The 13,765-nt window shown below is 40.3% G+C and overlaps 1 protein-coding gene across 1 annotated transcript in view; it reads left to right on the top strand.

The window, feature by feature from the left end:
- Window positions 1-716: 716 nt before the first annotated feature.
- The window catches only part of VAMP7 (vesicle associated membrane protein 7), a 67,422-nt gene continuing 54,373 nt past the window's right edge, over window positions 717-13,765 (top strand). The window contains exon 1 of the mRNA XM_082681315.1: window positions 717-833. The gene's annotated coding sequence lies outside the window, so the exon portion shown is untranslated. The remainder of the gene's footprint in view (window positions 834-13,765) is intronic.

Below are 13,765 nucleotides of genomic sequence, written 5' to 3' on the forward strand. Positions count from 1 at the left end.
TTGACTGGAAAGGAGAAGTTAAGTCTGTGTGTGGTGAGAGGTTTGGGGCGGTGTGGGGTTGAGAAAGCTGACTTTGGAATATTTTAGATGAGAGAAACTTTGACAATCTTTAAACGCTGATAATAAAGGGCAAATAAGCAGGGAGCCGTTGAGACACGAGACAGACTAGTTTATTCGTGGAGCTCGACTGAGTAAGTAAGAAGGAATAGGGATGTAAAGGGGATGAGGGAGTTTACATCAAAGGAGAAGTAGTTGGTTTATTATTATTATTACCATTTTTATTATTGCAAAAGAATGGGAGAAAGGATTGCTGAGGGATCCAAGGAGGTTAAAAAAATTTCGTGGCGAAAGTAGAGGGAATTCCTGTCAGATGAATTCTATCTTGTCTGTGAAGTAACAGGCGACGTTACCTGCTGAGACTAAGCAGGGAGACGGTGGGGAAAGCTCGGCTCTTCATTTATCCCGCCGGTGGACTTTTTGTGGCCGGGCATTCTCTCGCTTTCTCTAAGGAACAGCGCTTGATGTTGTTTATGACAAGAATTGTTGATGGAGCGAGTGACAGATTCGGCGATAGGCCAGCCGAAACTACCACTCCCAGAATGCAGTGCGGCTCCTGGGAAGTGCGGAGGCTGGGAACGCAGCAGGCCCCTCCCCTCCTCTCGCTCCCATTGGAGGAGCGCTCACATTCCCAGGAAGCCGCGCGCGGGCGGGGCGCTTTTGCGGAAGCCGGCGGCGTCTGGTTCAGCCTCCTCCGGGAGCAGGCAGTTGGCGACCCCGCGCTAACCGGCGCGACTCTGTCCCGATCCCCGAGTTCTCACACGGTGTCCAGACAGGTAAAAGCAGCGGGGAGCGCTGGGCCGAAGGCGGGGAGACGATGGCAGAGGGAGGGCAGAGGTGTCGACGGGAAGGTGGAATTAGGAGGCACTGCAAGGTTGACTAGGGCTTCTCTGGTGTCGACAGTTCGAATTGTCGGACAGGTCCAGTTTTGGTGAAGTGCGTTTTATGCCGCTAACAGGGCCTCGAGTGAAAGAGTCAGAATGCGTCACTTAAGTTGTTACAGAGGAAAAAAGAATGTTAACTTTCCCTCAGTTTGCATTCTGCAAGACCTCTTTGTACCATTTGAATATCTTGAGATTTCTTGAATCTTCTAAAAACTCTCTACGCCCTTGTTTCGATGACGTCACTTTCTGGTTAACCTCCTACTTCTAGGCTCCTAGCCCTCTGCGTGCCCTTCCTCCAAGGCCCAGTGTTGTAATTCTTCTTCCTCAGTTCGGATAGGAGCTCTATATCTCTGCCCCGACCTATTTCCTCAGCGTCAGACCTGTACAGTGTTGTTCTTCTTATTACTATTGGCCAATATTCAAGAAACTGACCACGTACTAGACTCTTTAGTAAATGCTTTACACCTCCCTCCTCCATAACCCCCACAAACAATCAGTTATCAAGTCCTTTTCTTTTTGTCTTATTAATTGCTCTCAACTACCTGTACCTCCATTGTCCCACCCTTGATCCCGGAGTATACTGTCATGTTTCGGACATTTTTTCCCTTTGAAAAGCTGTGACTGAGAGCAGAGCCACTCATATGTTTTGTTTAACACATATTTATTGAACAGCTAATATGTGCTAGACACTCTTCTAAGTGCAAGGGATATAGCTGGAAACAAGACATAGGAGATCGCTACTCTCAGTAGCTTACATATTTGTGAGTGTGTGTGGAAGGGGCAAACGAGAATCAAGGTGATGTTATATGGTGGTGGTGGTTAAAGGAAAATAGAACAAATGTTTTACTTGACAGGGTAGTCTCCTGTCCTGAGAAAGTTAGAAGGGTTGGGTTGGGTCTCAGAGCATCACCCCAAAAGAATATTTGTAATACCAACAAGAATAGTCTTGATCTGTGACCAGAGTTCAGGATTTTCATAAACACTTCTTCTTTTTCTCTCTCATATCAATGTTTGTTCTTCATTCTTCTGTCTCCTCCAAGGTTATTACATCAGAATTGGTGGCTTTTCTGTCATTTGCTTAGTTCCTCCCTAAGAAGAGTTGAGGATTGGATTATTCTCAGCTCGACTCCTTTATCTTAGGGAGATAGTTTGGTAATCAAACTATTGTTCCTGCCAGGTCCTACTGAATATAAAGTTATCTGTCATTTATAGTATATTTAAAACCAAAGCATGCTCAGTGTTTATTATTATTATTAGGGATTATTATATGTCAGGCACTATGCTGGACATTGAGAACCTAGTAAGGATAAAACAGACTTTGACCTCTCTTCCAAGAAGAAATAATTGTATACTGAGGGAATTCCCAATACATAGGCTGACACCTGCATTTTTTTTTTCTTCATCCAAGATGAGATAATCACAAAACTTTAAGGAATCTTCTAAACAATTGGTGCATTCTTAGATTATTCACCCTTAAAGTCTATTGCATTTATTTGTTTATGTCTGTCTTCCATATTTTACTATGGTTTCCTTGAGTATAGACGTCCTTTCTTGCTGGTCTTCATACCTCCAGTGTTTACTATATTGGGTGCCATATAGTAAAGCCTTAGAACATGTGTTGAACTGAAATAGAAAAACTATTTGAGGAAATACAAGTTACTTAATTTATACAAGGCCTTCTTTTTACATATGGCCATTAGACTTATCCCAAAACCTTCTCATTTGCCAAATGTGGACCATTCCATCTCATCAGGCTAGTTTATTTACCTTCTCAAGCATGTTCTCACTTCTGTGCCTTCTCTTGTTTCATACCTGTCTCCTAAAATGAGTTCCCATCTTTTTCCTGAGCACCTTCCATGCCCCCCACATTTAATTTAATGGGACAATTTAATAGTATGCCCCATGATACAATGGTGGAAAAAATTTAATTTCCATAATGTATTTCCTGTGAAACATTCTGCTAATGAACTGTTGCAAGGATTAAACATAATACATTTCCTTGCAGTAATACAGATAATGATACAAAATGCTTTCTTTTGATTTGGCATTGGCTATTGCCATGCGCTATGTGACGAGTTAATTCTTCCATTTCTTTCTTCTGTTTGAATAGTTGCGCAGTTTATTCATATAGCACATTATAGTATCATTTGGGTTCCATTTGGTACAAACACCTTTGAGTATTATTTTTTGCTTAGCTTGAGATAATTTATGAGTTAGTTATTCTTCCACACTGTCATTTTCAGAATGTCAGAAAACTAAGTCTCAGTTCTTAAAAATAAAAGTCTTTTTCCATGCAGATATCTTTCATATGTAAATCGTTACTGCAAAGTATAAATTTTGTCCTTATAACTGATTAAAAAACACAACAGGAATACAAGAGTGCTTGAGTCATGATTGTCATTATGATTTTAGGATGTGTCAGCCTAGGAGCAGCCAGACATGCCTCCAATACATTAAAAATTAAGCACTGTTTTAGGGAATTTCTTGGCACCTATGCCTTCGTAATGCAAATGCAGCACTGAATTGTTTGCCATCACTCATTTATATGGTATACATGTAGATAATCCGGGTATTCGTATATATTTTTAATGTTATCAAAATAAAAATACAGAATTAAAAAATTTCTCAGAACACAAAGACTTGAGTGTGAGAAACACTGACTCGTCCTTTTACCCTACTCAGTTCCCTGAAACCATCTTCAACTTCCATTTGAAGATGCCTCCACTGAGGAGGGACATTTATGTTGTTGCTGTGCTATTTTGTTAGCAATATTTTTAATGCAGGCAATCCCTTACAAATGGATATATCCCAGAATTTCCTTTGTAAGATTATTGTTTGAAACTCTGGGTGCATTTTTTTCTATAAATAATGCTACTTATGACATTTCGGTTGTTACGCCAACGAATAGCATCATATATAACCTTTAATGGACTTAAAGACCTTCACCACAATTTCTAATAATTCCTCTATAAAAAACTACATTCAGAATTCTCACTCGGATTCCCCCGTAGCATATCTTTTTTTTGGAATCCCAGCAACTGAAACAAAAATGTTCTTTCCTTAAAACTTTCTGGGCAGTAGAAACTGGTCTTTCTAACTCTAAGCTGTTGGAGGTTGCTCTTCTGGCCCATCGTTCTAAGGACAGGCCTCTAATATGATTATGGAAGGATGTGAGACAGAGGTTTTGGAGAAGAGAGGGAGGCAAGTTGGGGTGATATGAATATGTGGAGAGGGGAGAGTAGGAGTGATTTGGGAGGACTGGTGAGTTCCCAAGATGGGATTTGTTGTGTCCTCAAAAAAGATGTTGAATCCTGACCCCTGCTATCTGTGAATGGGACCATATTTGGAAATAGGGTCTTTGCAGATGTAATTAAGATGTAAGTTAAAGTGAGGTCATACAGGAGTAGGTGTCCTTATAAGAAGGGAAGAGACGCAGAGACTACCACGTGAAGACATAGACACACGTGGAGAATGCCATGCGACTATGGAGGCACAGATTGAAGTGCTGCAGCTACAAGCCAAGGAACGCCAAGGATTGCCAGCAAACCACCAGAAACTAGGAAGAGATTCTAGAAGAGATTCTCCCCTACAGATTTCAGAAGGAGCATGGACCTGCCAACATCTTGAATTCGAGCTTCTGGCCTCCAAAACTATGAGGCAATAAATTTCTGTTATTTTAAGCCTTGCATCTTTTGGTACTTTGTCACGCAGCCACAGGAAACTCATACAAGATTCTTAGCAGGAATGTAGTAGAATTGGGATGATGGCTATGGGACCAAGCAAGGAGTGAGTAAGAGAACAGGGAGGGACAGTGTTAAGACAACTTTCCTTTATATTCCATTATCTTTTTTTTTTCTTCTCTTTCTGGCTTATAGTTTAATTCTTTTTCTTCTTGAATCTGATCTTATATAGCACTTTATCATTTAATGGACATTCACATACTGCTAATAATTAGCAGAGCCATGTTTTCGGACTTCAAATGCAGTATTCTTCTGGCCACAGTTGTTTCTATTGTCCCAATATTCATTAAGACATTACAGATTCTATTGCAAGATAATAATAGTGGGCCCATGTGAGACTTGATTACAGGTGTGATTTTTAGCAGTATAGGAGAGAGTAAGAAATGCTTATTTGTTTTTAACATCTTTATTGGAGTATAATTGCTTTACAATGTTGTGTTAGTTTCTGCTGTATAACAAAGTGAATCAGCTATATGTATACATATAACCCCATACCCCTCCCTCTTGCGTCTCCCTCCCACCCTCCCTATCCCACCGCTCTAGGTGGTCACAAAGCACCGAGCTGATCTCCCTGTGAGATGCAGCTGCTTCCCACTAGCTATCTGTTTTACATTTGGGGGTGTATATATGTCAGTGCTACTCTCCCACTTCATCCCAGCTTACCCTTCCCCCTCCCCGTGACTTCAAGTCCATTCTCTATGTCTGTGTCTTTATTCCTGTCCTGCCTCTAGGTTCTTCAGAACCATTTTTTTTTTTTAGATTCTATATATATGTGTTAGCATACGGTATTTGTTTTTCTCTTTCTGGCTTACTTCACTCTGTATGACAGACTCTAGGTCCATCCACCTCACTACAAATAACTCAATTTAGTTTCTTTTTATGGCTGAGTAATATTCCATTGTATATATGTGCCACATCTTCTTTATCCATTCATCCGTTGATGGACACTTTAGGTTGCTTCCATGTCCTGGCTATTGTAAATAGTGCTGCAGTGAACACTGTGGTACATGACTCTTTGAATTATGGTTTTCTTAGGGTATATGCTCAGTAGTGGGATTGCTGGGGCATATGGTAGTTCTATTTTTAGTTTTTTAAAGGAAGTTCCATGCTGTTCTCCATAGTGGCTATATCAATTTACATTCCCACCAACAGTGCAAGAGGATTCCGTTTTCTCCACACCCTCTCCAGCATTTATTGTTTGTAGATTTTTGATGATGGCCATGCTGACTGGTGTGAGGTGATACCTCATTGTAGTTTTCATTTGCATTTCTCTAATGATTAGTGATGTTGATCATCCTTTCATGTGTTTGTTGGCAATCTGTATATCTTCTTTGGAGAAATGTCTATTTAGATCTTCTGCCCATTTTTGGATTGGGCTGTTTGTTTTTTTTGATATTGACCTGCATGAGCTGCTTGTGTATTTTGGAGATTAATCCTTTGTCAGTTGCTTCATTTGCAGCTATTTTCTCCCATTCTGAGGATTGTCATTTAGTCTTGTTTATGGTGTCCTTTGCTGTGCAAAAGCTTTTGAGTTTCGTTAGATCCCATTTGTTTATTTTTGTTTTTATTTCCATTTCTCTAGGAGGTGGGTCAAAGAGAATCTTGCTGTGATTTATGTCATAAGGTGTTCTGCCTATATTTCCCTGTAAGAGTTTTATAGTGTCTGGGCTTACATTTAGGTTTTTAATCCATTTTGAGTTTATTTTTGTGTATGGTGTTAGGGAGTGTTCTATTTTCATTCTATTACATGTAGCTCTCCAGTTTTCCCGGCACCACTTATTGAAGAGGCTTTCTTTTGTCCATTGTCTATTCTTGCCTCCTTGATCAAAGATAAGGTGACCATATGTGCATGGGTTTATCTCTGGGCTTTCCATCCTGTTCCATTGATCTATATTTCTGTTTTTGTGCCAGTACCATACTGTCTTGATTACTGTAGCTTTGTAGTAAAGTCTGAAGTCAGGGAGCCTGATTCCTCCTGCTCTGTTTTTCTTTCTCAAGATTACTTTGGCTCTTCAGTGTCTTTTGTGTTTCCATACAAATGGTGAAATTTTTTGTCCTAGTTCTGTGATAAATGCCATTGGTAGTTAGATGGGGATTGCATTGAACGTGTAGATTGCTTTGCATAGTATAGTCATGTTCACAATGTTGATTCTTCCAATCCAAGAACATGCTATATCTCTCCATCTGTTTGTATCGTCTTTAATTTCTTTCATCAGTGGCTTATAGTTTTCTGCATACAGGACTTTTGTCTCCTTAGGTAGGTTTATTCCTAGATACTTTATTCTTTTTGTTGCAATGGTAAATGGGAGTGTTTCCTTAATTTCCCTTTCAGATTTTTCATCATTAGTGTATAGGAATGCCAGAGACTTCTGTGCATTAGTTTTGTATCCTGCTACTTTACCAAATTCATTGATTAGCTGTAGTAGTTTTCTGGTAGCATCTTTAGGATTCTCTATGTATAATATTACGTCATCTGCAAACAGTGACAGTTTTACTTTTCTTTTCCGATTTGGATTCCATTTATTTCTTTTTCTTCTCTGATTGCCGTGGCTAAAACTTCCAAAATTATGTTGAATAATAGTGGTGAGTGGGCACCCTTGTCATATTCCTGATCTTACAGGAAATATTTTCAGTTTTTCACCATTGAGAATGATGGTGGCTGTGGGCTTGTCATATATGGCCTTTATTATTTTGAGGGAGGTTCCCTCTATGCCCACTTTCTGGAGAGTTTTTATCATAAATGGGTGTTGAATTTTGTTGAAAGATTTGTCTACATCTATTGAGATTATCATATGGTTTTTATCCTTCAGTTTGTTAATATGGTGTATCACATTGACCGATTTGCGTATATTGAAGTATCCTTGCATTCCTGGGATAAGCCCCACTTGATCGTGGTGTATGATCCTTTTAATGTGCTGTTGGATTCTGCTAGTATATTGTTGAGAATTTTTGCATCTTTGTTCATCAGTGATATTGGCCTGTAGTTTTCTTTTTTTGTGACATCTTTGTCTGGTTTTGGTGTCAGGGTGATGGTGGCCTTGTAGAATGGTTTGGGAGTGTTCCTTCCTCTGCATTTTTTGGAAGAGTTTGAGAAGGATAGGTGTTAGCTCTTCTCTAAATGTGTGATGGAATTCACCTGTGAAGCCACCTGGTCCTGGGCTTTTGTTTGTTGAAGATTTTTAATCACAGTTTCTATTTCAGTGCTTATGATTGGTCTGTTCATATTTTCTCTTTCTTCCGGTTCAGTCTTGGAAGGTTATACTTTTCTAAGAATTTGTCCATTTCTTCCAGGTTGTCCGTTTTATTGGCATACAGTTGCTCGTAGTTGTCGCATGATCATTTGTATTTCTGCAGAGTCAGTTGTTTCTTCTCTTTCTTCATTTCTAATTCTGTTGATTTGAGTCTTGTCCCTTTTTTTCTTGATGAGTCTGGCTAGTGGTTTATCAATTTTGTTTATCTTCTCAAGGAACCAGCTTTTCATTTCATTGGTCTTTGCTGTTGTTTCCTTCGTTTCTTTTTCATTTATTTCTGAGCTGATCTTTATAATTTCTTTCCTTCTGCTAACTTTGGGGTATTTTTGTTCTTCTTTCTCTAATGGCTTTAGGTGTAAGGTTAGGTTGTTTATTTGAGATTTTTCCTGTTTCTTGATGTAGGATCACATTGCTATATACTTCCGTCTTAGAGCTGCTTTTCCTGTGTCCCGTAGGTTTTGGGTCATCGTATTTTCATTGTTCTTTGTTTCTAGGTACTTTTTGATTTCCTCTTTGATTTCTTCAGTGATCTCTTGGTTATTTAGTAACGTATTGTTTAGCCTCTATGTGTTTGTATGTTTTACAGTTTTTTCCTGTAATTGATATCTAGTCTTATAGAGTTGTGGTCGGAAAAGATACTTGGTATGATTTCAATTTTCTTAAATTTACTGAGGCTTGATTTGTGAACCAAGATATGATCTATCCTGGAGAATTTTTCATGAGCACTTGCAAAGAAAGTGTATTCTGTTGTTTTTGGATGGAATGTCCTATACATTTTAATTAAGTCTGTCTTGTTTAATGTGTCATTTATTTTCATTTTGGATGATCTGTCCATTGGTGAGAGTGGGGTGTTAAAGTCCCCTACTAATAGTGTGTTAGTGTCGATTTCCCCTTATGTATTGAGGTGCTCCTAGGTTGGGTGCATAAATATTTACAATTGTTATATTTTCTTCTTGGTTTGATCCTTTGATCATTATGTAGTGTCCGTTTTTTCTCCTGTTTTAGTCTTTATTTTAAAGTCAATTTTGTCTGATCTGAGAATTGCTACTCCAGCTTTCTTTTGATTTCCATTTGCATGGAATATCTTTTTCCATCCCCTCACTTTCAGTCTGTATGTGTCCCTAGGTCTGAAGTGGGTCTCTTGTATACAGCATATATACGGGTCTTGTTTTTGTATACATTCAGCCAGTGTATGTCTTTTGGTTGAAGCATTTAATCCATTTACATTTAAGATAATTATTGATACGTATGTTCCTATTACCATTTTCTTAATTGTTTTGGGTTTGTTTTTGTAGGTCTTTTCCTTCTCTTGTGTTTCCTGCCTAGAGACGTTCCTGTAGCATTTGTTGTAAAGTTGGTTTGGTGGTACTGAATTCTCTTAAATTTGTGTGTCTGTAAAGCTTTTGATTTCTTTGTCTAATCTGAATGAGATCCTTGCTGGGTAGAGTAATCTTGGTTGTAGGTTTTTCCCTTTCATCACTTTAAATATGTCCTGCCACTCCCTCTGGCTTGCAGAGTCTCTGCTGAAAGATCAGCTGTTAACCTTATGAGGATTCCCTTGTGTGTTATTTGTTGCTTTTTCCTTGCAGCTTTTAATATTTTTTCTTTGTATTTAATTTTTGATAGTTTGATTAATATGTGTCTTGATGTGTTTCTCCTTGGATTTATCCTGTATGGGACTCTCTGCGCTTCCTGGTCTTGATTGACTATTTCCTTTCACATGTTATGGAAGTTTTCAGCTGTAATCTCTTTAAATATTTTCTCAGCCCCTTTCTTTTTCTCTTCTCCTTCTGGGGACCCCTATAATTTGTGTCTTGGTGTGGTTAATGTTGTCCCAGCAGTCTCTGAGACTGTTCTCAATTTTTTTCATTCTTTTTTCTTTATTCTGCTCTGTAGTAGTTATTTCCACTATTTTATCTTCCAGGTCACTTATCTGTTCTTCTGTTATTCTTCTATTGATTCCTTCTAGAGAATTTTTAATTTCATTTATTGTGTTGTTCATCATAGTTTGTTTGCTTTTTAGTTCTTCTAGGCCCTTGTTAAATATCTTGTATTTTCTCCATTCTGTTTTCAAGATTTTGGATCTTTACTATCATACTCTGAATTCTTTTTCAGGTAGACTGCCTATTTCCTCTTCATTTGTTTGGTATGGTGGGTTTTTACCTTGCTCATTCATCTGCTGTGTTCTCTGTCTTCTCATTTTGCTTAACTTACTGTGTTTGGGGTTCTCCTTTTCACAGGCTGCAGGTTCGTAGTTCCGTTGTTTTTGGTGTGTGCCCCCAGTGGGTAAGGTTGGTTCAGTGGATTGTGTAGGCTTCCTGGTGGAGGGGACATGTGCTTGTTTTCTGGTGGGCGGGGCTGGATCTTGTTGTTCTGGTGGGCAGGACGCAACCAGTGGTGTGTTTTGGGGTGTCTGTGAACTTAGTATGACTTTAGGCAGCCTCTCTGCTAATGTGTGGGGTTGTGTTCCTGTCTTGCTAGCTGTTTGGCATAGGGCATCCAGCACTGGAGCTTGCTGGCTGTTGGGTGGAGCTGGGTCTTAGCGTTGAGACGGAGATCCCTAGGAGAGCTCTCGCTGATTGATATTACGTGGGGCCACGAGTTCTCTGGTGGTCCAATGTCCTGAACTCAGCTCTCCCACCTCAGAGGCTCAGGCATGACACCAGGCCAGAGCATCACGACCCTGTCAGCTACACGGCTCAGAAGAAAAAGAGAAAAAAAGAATAATAAAAAAAAGTTTTTTTAATAATTAAAATAAAAATAAATTTTAATTATTAAAATAAAAAGGTAATAATGAAAAAAAGAAGAGAGCAACCAAACCAATAAACAAATCCACTAATTATAATAAGTGCTAAAAACTATACTAAGATAAACATAAAAATCTGAAATCAGTTCCAGACAGCAGACCCCAAGTCAGTTACTCCCAAAGTCCACCGCCTCAACTTTAGGATGATTCATTTTCTATTCAGGTATTCCACAGATGCAGGGTACATCGAGTTGATTGTGAAGATTTAATCTGCTGCTCCTGAGGCTGCTGGGAGAAATTTCCCTTTCTCTTCTTTGTTCGCACAGCTCCTGGGGTTCAGCTTTGGGTTTGGCCCCGCCTCTGCATGTAGGTCGTCCTCAGGCATCTGTTCCTGTCCAGACAGGACGGGGTTAAAGCAGCAGCTCATTAGGGGACTGTGGCTCACTCAGGCCAGTGTGGGGAGGGAGGGTTACGGAATGTGGGACAAGCCTGTGGCCGCAGAGGCCAGTATGACGTTGCAACAGCCTGAGGCACGCCGTGTGTTCTCCCAGGGAAGTTGTCCCTGGATCTCGGGACCCTGGCAGTGGTGGGCTGCACAGGTTCCCGGGAGGGGAGGTGTGGATAGTGACCTGTGCTTGCACACAGGCTTCTTGGCGGCTGCAGTAGCAGCCTTAGCATCTCATGCCCATCTCTGGTGTCCGAGCTGATAGCCATGGCTTGCGCCCGTCTCTGGAGCTCGTTTAGGCGGTACTCTGAATCCCCTCTCCTTGCGCACCCCAAAACAGTGGTCTCTTGCCTCTTAGGCAGGTCCAGTCAGCTCCCAGCCCCCACCCACCCCAGTGGGTGAGCAGACAAGCGTCTCAGGCTGGTGAGGCTGGTCGGCACCGATCCTCTGTGCAGGAATCTCTCCGCTTTGCCCTCTGCACCCCTGTTGCTGCGCTCTCCTCCATGGCTCTGAAGCTTCCCCCACCATCTCCACCAGTGAAGGGGGCTTCCTACGGTGTGGAAACTTTTCCTCCTTCACAGCTCCCTCCCAGAGGTGCAGGTCCCATCCCTATTCTTTTGTCTCTGTTTTTTCCTTTTTCTTTTGCCTTACCCAGCTACGTGGGGATTTTCTTGCCTTTTGGGAAGTCTGAGGTCTTCTGCCAGTGTTCAGTAGGTGTTCTGTAGGAGTTGTTCCACATGTAGATGTATTTTTGATATATTTGTGGGGAGGAAGGTGATTTTCACATCTTACTCCTGTGCTATCTTGAAGGTTCCCTCAAGAAATGTTTATTAGTGACATCTGAGAGGAAAGTAAAGTTTCGGTTGCGATGTACCCAATGTTTAATAGGCATTTTTAAAATTGAGGACTGCTTTTATTGAATAAAACACTGCTATGCATAACTTACATAGCTATCCTTATAACTTATATTCACTGTTCCTAGGTATATTCCAAATAATGTCCTCCCTCTTCTAGGTGACTATACTTTATATAAACTTGAAGATTGCTGTCTTTTTCATGTGTAATATTTCTAGTTCCTCTAGCCATTCTTCAAGTGATACAATCTCCAGGTCTCTCACCATACTTTGCCCTTCTGTCCAGTCTTAGAATACTGTACCTAGAACTGAACTCAGTATTACACATGTGTTCTAAATAGCACAGAGTATAATGGCAATAGTACTTAAAGAGATCAAGATACCCTGTTTCTTAATGTAATTTAAGATTACATAAGCATTTTAAGCAATTACATCATAACACTTCATAACGAACTTATGGTCCGCTAGCACACTAGATCTTTTTGTATTGTTGCTAAACTCAGTTTTCTTCTTGAAGCTGCTAAAGGACTGAGGCTGCTACCTTTTCATCTCTCTGTCTCAGGGACCATATGATTTCTCATCTCTGTTTCTCTTTGTGTTTTTTTCCCACTCCACTGCATGTCTCTTTGACCCTTACCAATGACCTCCTTCCTTATAAAATTTCAGTGACTGTTTTATAGTCTTAATACTGTGTATCAGTGAACAGAGCTGGGAGGTGGCACTTGTTCCTTCTTCAAGGTTTCTTTTCCTTTGGCTTCAAGGCCACCATACTCTTCTGGCTTTCCTTTCACTTTCCTGGTTGGTCCTCCTCCATCTTCTTTGTGGGTCTCTATTCATCCACCTTTCCCTCAACTATTTGGTATGCCTTGTGTTTTGTCTTTGGTTTTTCCCTCAACTTTGGTTGTGCCTTTGGTTTTTTCTGTATGCAATGTATCTTCAGCAAATAAAGCATGTTTAAAATGGCAGGTCTAGATGAGCTCATCTAGGATAAGAGAGTGTAGAACCAGTACCCATGGAAAGTCAACATTTAGAGGTCAGCTAGAGGAGAAGGATTCAGCAAGAAGACAGAAGGAACAGCCAGACATTTAGGAGTGTTCCCAGAAGGAGGGTTATTCAGATGTGTTGACTATTTCTGAGAGGTCAAGTAAGGTGAGAATAGAGAAATGACCACGGAAGTTTGCAATGTAGAGGCTGTTGGTGATCTTGACAAGCATGGTTTTGTGGAGTGTTGAGGGGAAAAGCCAGATTATAGAAGAGAAGAATTAAAAGAAGATAGAGAAGCAGAGATAGTGTGTAGACGATAATTTTAAGAAATGGAACAGTACCTGGAGCATGTTACATGGTCAGTTGAGGCTTTTAGGTTCAAGGGATATAGTGTATGAGAAAGTCATTTGGAAATTATAACATGCTACTACATATGTGTGTGGAGAAATCCAGAAAGAAGATGGCTGAGGACACAACCCTGCGAAACACCTTCATTTAGAGAGTGCAATGAAGAGACTCCAAGAGGAGTTCAGCTCAAGAGACACATGAGCATTTCTGTTCTGTATGCTGTCCTTCATACCAAAGGCATTCCAAGAGGGAATCAGTGGATTCCCTGACCTCAAGCATTTTATAGTTACTGTGTTTCACAAAACGTGGTCATGTGAATCACCTGCATCCAGACAGGCTTGGCTCTTAAGTATATATTCCAGGGCCCCACCTCAGGCCTACTGAATCAGAATTTCAGGGAATTATACCAAGGATTTGAATTTTTAATAAGTGACTCTCACTTTGCCACCCAAGATG

This window comes from Grampus griseus (assembly GCF_964374135.1).
Source record: "Grampus griseus genome assembly, chromosome: X".
In the NCBI taxonomy this organism is placed as follows: domain Eukaryota; kingdom Metazoa; phylum Chordata; class Mammalia; order Artiodactyla; family Delphinidae; genus Grampus; species Grampus griseus.